The following is a 7,044-nucleotide window of genomic DNA, read 5'->3' as shown; positions in this document are numbered from 1 at the left end:
ACTACAACCTCCTACATATTGTTCCCATAAGGATTGTGGGGACAACATTAAATTAATTACAGCATGCACAGGGAAATTGAAACAATGATTCTTCTCACGTTCCACACATGAACGGAACCATGCACTTTATAGTGATTTGCAGAGTATAGCTGTAGATGAAGATCGGAGGGCTGCATAATTTTGTTTCAGCTCCTCTAGCAGTGGTCTACCACACTGTGGCACACAGATTTCATTGTGTACCAGACCTATAGGCATGTACCTGCAAACAAACAAACAAACAAACAAATTTTTAACTGGTATCCGATGTGATAACTAAAACTTTAAGACTACCCTTCTTATAGGATATACATACAAGGGTAAGTTTTGGCAGAAACTGTACTGCAATAAAATTTGATAATACTAGTAATACAGCATTGTTTCTTTTTTCCACTCACATTGCACATGATAATAACATTCCACACAAAAAATGTTTCAATCTCATCAGTTCTGTGTTATGCATGTTCATTGGATGCATAAAAAGTAAGTTTCACGCCACAGACTAGTGCAAAAATTAAACTGAACAGTAATTAGACATGGAAGCATATCTACTAATATGACTTTCAGAAAACAGTGGGAAGTTGTTGCATGTGCAGATTTCACTATAGGTTTCATCTCAGATAGTTGTAACTGAGAGCACCTTGAAATATTGATGTCCAGCTTCCGTTTGATCCTATTTCCCAACAACAACAGAAAAACTTAGCGCAAAGTGAGTGAGAATTTATTTTTAAATCCAACTGTCTTTAATGAAACAGTTGTGAGATTCATAATAAACAGCTTATATGACCATTATGGTCAGATAGCAGCAATAAAACATCACGATCAACCTGGTTTAGCTAAGAATATAATCGTAAAAATTTCACAGAATTGTAAATGCTGACTCATTTAAATTTTATACAGGAAGAATTCATAGGATGTAAAATAGGAAGAAGTTTACCAAATATACGCAGTAGAACAGACCTTTAATTCTCTCCTAAAATTATTATTACAAAATTATGAATCCAGTCTTCTTTACAATGGGTCAGGAACAGTGAACGCTACATCTGGGACTGAAGTGTCTTTTGGAAAGAGATCTTTATTTAATGGCAAGAGCTGTAATCAAGAATTAATGGAATGATACAACCAGTATAGTAAAATCCTTAACCGGGTCACCAAATGTAAAAACCATGTACTATGCAAATAAAATTTAAAATTCCAAGATGATATAGCAGTGAGACAGATGAAATGAAATTAAAATCATTGCCTAATAAATTGAATTAATTCTTCCTAACCGTATTGGAACCTGAAATTGACTTGACAACAACAGATTCATTAGATTTACTTAAACATGACCTGCATACTTCACCACAAAACATCAGTTTTGCCAAATAATGACTGATGACCTCAGAAGTTAAGTCCCATAGTGCTCAGAGCCATTTTTGAATGTGCTCAAGAGATCACAAAAACCATTATGTCACTTTAAGTAGTAACTCCTCCAGCTATGATCATATTTCTTTCTGTAACTTGAAGAGTGAGAAGTGCTTGCAGTGAGGAGGTGGCCTTTCCCAGAATAATGTTACACCTGCTGCACAGGATGACGGAGAATCAATTCTACAGCTGCTCTACAGGTTTTGATTTGATCTGATTAATTTCATCTCATAACATACAATATTTAGATCATGTTTATCTATTGTACTGGAGACATGTCAATATATAATATTAGGGATTTAGTTTACAGACTTCAAAATAATAGCAAGTGTAGTTATCAAACAATTTTCTAGCAGTACAATACTTTAACATTTTTGTACAAAAAATATTTTTTTACAGAGATGTTAGTTGCCTGGTTTAAATTATAATCTCATCATTCGCAAGCTCCTCCACTGAATAATAACAATTTTCCTCTAAGAGTTCATGTAATTTTTTCTTTAGATGACCAATTTCCGTGCTCAGAATATCACAGCCCTTTAATTTATTGTACATTTTCATGCTAATGTATTGAGGAGTCATCGAATATAACTTTAATCAGTGTGGAGGGAGCATAAAATTTTGTTTTTGCCTAGTTGTGCAAGTGTGTTTGAAGTGAAATTCTTTGAAAAGTTCAGTTTACTGTACAGGAAAATTAGAATTTCAAAGTGACAGGACAGATAATATATTTAGTTTTTTAAACAATGGGTGACATGAGGTTCTTGGATGTGTGGCACACATCTTCCTAATGATTCTTTTTTGAAGTTTTAATATCCATACCACATAACTTGAATTACCCCAAAAAATTATGCCATATCTGAGGACAGATTCGAAGTAACTATGATACACAATTTTTCGGTTGTCCACGTCTATTACATCATGTAACATTCCCATTGCAGAAGAAAGGCTATTTAGTTTGTTAACTAAATATTCTCAGTGTGCCTGCCAGCTTAAGTTTTCGTCCAAGTTTAGTCCTCAGAATTTCACTGTGCCTGCTGGTTCTATCTTCTCATTTTTATGTAGGACATAGATCTCACTTGGTTTAGATTGTTTTGTTTTGAACTGTGTGAGTTGTGTTTTTGTAATGTTTAGTTTCAGACCATTTAATTGAAACCAAGCTTCCAGAGAATCCAAAGTGCTTTCGCTGAATTATTGAACGCTATTTGTGCATCCACTTTTACAGTTCTTGGGCACATGTAAATCATGTTTCCATGATGTTGTGATTATTAGTAATCATTCTGAGGGTATTTATCAAGAATAAAATGCCAACCTTTATAAGAAAGAACCACAACAATTTTTATATTCTTGAGGTAGAAATGTACCTTTGGCACATATCCGAACTGGAGGTAGTTGTTACTGCATCCCACCCTAAATGTCTGAGAAACATTGACTATTTCATACATAATTTTGGCTTGTACAATCATCTCCAAGAGCTATTTGTTATCTGGGAGAGAAGGGGAAGTAACGGGAGGTGTGATTTATTAGTTATCTCAGCTTAAAACTGTCAGTTTTGCTTTTAGAATAAAAATACCTGTCCTCAAATGTGAAAGAATAAGAGTCAAGGGGCACAAAAGGGAAGCAGTGGTTGGGAAGGGAGTGCGACAGGATTGTAGCCTCTCCCCGATGTTACTCAATCTATGCATTGAGCAAGCAGTAAAGGAAACAAAAGACAAATTTGGAGTAGGAATTATAATCTCTTGAGAAGAAATACAAACTTTGAGGTTTGCCGATGACATTGTAATTCTGTCAGAGACAGCAAAGGACAAGGAAGAGCAGTTGAACGGAATGGATAGTGTTTTGAAAGAAGGATATACAAAAGCAAAATGAGGATAATGGAATGTATTCTAACTAAATCAGGTGATGCTGAGGGAATTAGATTAGGAAATGAAACACTTAAAGTAGTAGATGAGTTTTGCTATTTGGGGACCAAAATAACTGATGACAGTCGAAGTAGGGAAGACATAAAATGTAGACTGGCAATGGCAAGAAAAGAGTTTCTGAAGAGAAATTTGTTAACATCGAGTGTAGAGTTAAGTGTCAGAAAGTCAAGTATATGTATGGAGTGTAGCCCTGTATGGATGTGAAACGTGGACGATAAATAGTTTAGACAAGAATACAATAGAAGCTTTCAAAATTGTGCTGCTACAGAATAATGATGAAGATAAGATGGGTAGATCACATAACTAATGAGAAGGGACTGAACAGAATTGAGAGAAGAGGAATTTGTGGCACAACTTGTCTAGAAGAAAAATCGGTTGGTAGGACATGTTCTAAGGCATCAAGGGATCACCAAGTGTGGAAGGTAAAAATCGTAGAGGGAGACCAAGAGATGAATACACTAAGCAGATTCATAAGAATGTAGGGTGCAATAGTTACTTGAAAATGAAGAAGCTTGCACAGGATAGAGTAGCATAGAGAGCTGCATCAAACCAGTCTCTGGACTGAAGACCACAACAACAACACAAGCAGACTTTAGAGCATAAAGCTCAAAATTGGCATCAGAAAACAAAAATTAAAGCAAATGATTTCAGATTAAAATTATCTATCTCCAAATATAGTTGTTTATTTTATTTTTAATTAAATTACACCAGAGAACTGAAAAAAATTAACAAAACCTGTCTCTCATAGACACTGTCCTGTGTCATACATATCCTTTTATCAATACTGTTGGATGTCCCTCTGCCAATACCAATGAAGTTTCTAATGGACCGAAGGAAATCACCAGAGGCGCAATATTTGAATATCAGTAGTAGCTGGTTCGTTGGTGGAACAGAATCATTGCTGAAGGAAATAAAAGAACAGCACGAGACAAATTGTTTCACAATTCAAAAGAAATTTAAAAAGGTAACTCGCCAGTCACTGTTTTAAGTGGTGTGGTTCTTCGATTTGATTATGTCTGTTATGGCACAGTCTGCTAAATAAAACGAAAGGATCATTTTCACCACTGCAGCACATGCCAGATAAACATGGCTATTGCACGATTCGTCATTTGAATGTGGCTAATTTAGATAATTAACACGGTGTAAATGAACAGTATTATTTTAGAAAACAGACAAATAGTCTCATGGATCCGTCATATAATTCCAGGTTCTCACATACAACATTGAAAAGGCGAAGTGCGGCTTCGTTTTTGATAAGCGAAAAATCGTCATCAATGTCTGTATCTATCACTGTTCGCTGTCCTGTGTCATACATATCCTTTTAGCAATACTGTTGGATGTCCCTTTGCCAATACCAATGAAGTTTCTAATGGACCGAAGGAAACCATCAGAGGCGCAATATTTGAATATCACTAGTAGCTGGTTCGTTGGTGGAACAGAATCATTGCTGAAAGAAATAAAAGAACAACACGAGACACATTGTTTCATAATTCAAGAGAAATTTAAAAAGGTAACTCGCCAGTCACTGTTTTAAGTGGTGTGGTTCTTCGATTTGATTATGTCTGTTATGGCACAGTCTGCTAAATAAAACGAAAGAATCATTTTCACTACTGCAGCACATGCCACATAAACAAGGCTATTGCACGATTCCTCATTTTAATGTGGCCAATTTAGATAATTAACACGGTGTAAATGAACAGTATTTCTCAGTGCTCGGCATATGCCGAGCCACAAATTCAATACAAAGTCAGATATCACGACGAATACAGAGAAACCGCTGCGATGTTATGGCAAGAGTTAGTGTCTGTTAAGCTCCATTCTTAGTATAGAGAAAAACGCCTAACTGGGGAATAAACTCAGGATACCTTGGCGACTTCTGGCCGGTTACCGAGCTTAAACGGGGAATGTTTTCAAGATGACAGGAATAGTGACAGATACAGACAATGATGACGATTTTTCGCTTATCAAAAACGAAGCCGCACTTTGCCTTTTCAATGTTGTACATGATAACCTGGAATATATGACGGACCCATGAGACTATTTGTCTGTTTTCTAAAACAATACTGTTCATTTACACCGTGTTAATTATCTAAATTAGCCACATTAAAATGACGAATCGCGCAATAGCCTTGTTTATCTGGCATGTGCTGCAGTAGTGAAAATGATTCTTTCGTTTTGTTTAGCAGACTGTGCCATAACAGACATAATCAAATCGAAGAATCACATCACTTAAAACAGTGACTGGCGAGTTACCTTTTTAAATTTCTCTTGAATTGCGAAACAATTTGTCTCGTGTTGTTCTTTTATTTCAATAGTCTCATGAGTCCATCATATATTCAGGTTCTCATGTACAACACTGAAAAGACGAAGTGCGGCTTCGTTTTTGATAAGCGAAAAATCGTCGTCATTGTCTGTATCTATCACTATTCCTGCTATCTTGAAAACATTCTCCGGTTAAGCACGGTAACCGGCCAGAAGTCGCCAAGGTATCCCGAGTTTATTCCCCAGTTAGGCGTTTTTCCCTATACTAAGAATGGACACCAACTCTTGCCATAACATCGCAGCGGTTTGTCTGTATTCGCCGTAATATCTGAGTTTATACTGAAATTGTGGCTCGGCATACGCCGAGCACTGAGAAAAATTAGTTATAGACTCATTTAATGCTCCCCTCCACGGAAATCTTTAGTAAAAGGCGAAAGATTTATTCGTCTTGAAGGGAAGCCAGAGTAACACAAGCTGGCATTTCTGCGATACTTATGACTTCTCATCTTGTCCTTTTTCAACGAGAACACATCAAGTAAGAATAAGTTTTGGACATAATCTCGCCAGTAAGTAAGTATTAATTGTCATTGTATTGGAGAATACATTCTGATTTGGAAATATTAACACATGTGATTGCAACCACAAGCTGTTTCATAAATCAGATCCATTTCTTGGCTCGCTGCGTTACTGGCTGCTCATTGGCTACTTTCATTGAGGAGGCAAGAGATGGCAGCACAGACAATGGCGCGTCTCTCTCTCTCTCTCTCTCTCTCTCTCTGTCTCGTATCTACAGTACGCAGCTGAATTCACGTATGAGGGAGCGCGGTGGAGAGTGGGGAAATAAGTTTAGCCTCTCGCTGCCTTCCGGCTTCCGCCGTTGATGCAGCAGATACCGATACCATGTACATAAATAGAGAATTTGCCCGACGTTATTTTGGAAGTATCAGCACACTGAAGACGTGAGACTATTTCATCCATTTACGTCGCTTGAACCTCTTCCATTCAGTTACAGCTGGAATTTTCACCTAGTTGAATTAAAGAAAATGTCTTTAGAGAAGTGCATACTAAGAGTGAGAGATTACGTCAACTCAATCGCAGCCGCTTTCCTAAAGGTGGATCCACACTTGACAGAACGCCACTGTCACGTCAGAAGATTCTCCTCTGCTGGCGGCATTTACACACACCGTCAGCAGAACGTCACGTCAAGGTTTCTCGAGAAGTATGCCTCCACGGGCCATTGAAGGAGTCACGTGATATTTCCCTGTTGCTGCCGGAAATTAGCACCTCCATATTTGTTTCGTTTAGTTAACCCAAATGGCCCATGCAGACATACCTTAAACAAACCATCAGCTTCTGCTGTGGTGATATTGGACGCCTAAAAATCTTGAATTTCTCTTTGTAATTTTTATTTGTATCTTTCTTA

General features: G+C 37.1%; 1 non-coding gene across 1 annotated transcript; it reads right to left on the bottom strand.

Annotated features, from left to right (window-relative positions):
* Positions 1-5,970: 5,970 nt before the first annotated feature.
* Positions 5,971-6,089, bottom strand: LOC126178584 (U5 spliceosomal RNA). The gene has a single exon (XR_007536469.1). It is a non-coding gene; the product is annotated as a U5 spliceosomal RNA (small nuclear RNA).
* Positions 6,090-7,044: the final 955 nt, after the last annotated feature.

The sequence above is a fragment of the Schistocerca cancellata genome, chromosome 3 (assembly GCF_023864275.1).
Source record: "Schistocerca cancellata isolate TAMUIC-IGC-003103 chromosome 3, iqSchCanc2.1, whole genome shotgun sequence".
Lineage (NCBI taxonomy): Eukaryota > Metazoa > Arthropoda > Insecta > Orthoptera > Acrididae > Schistocerca > Schistocerca cancellata.
Note: the sequence above shows the minus strand (reverse complement) of the source record. Positions and strands in the feature narration are given on the sequence as shown.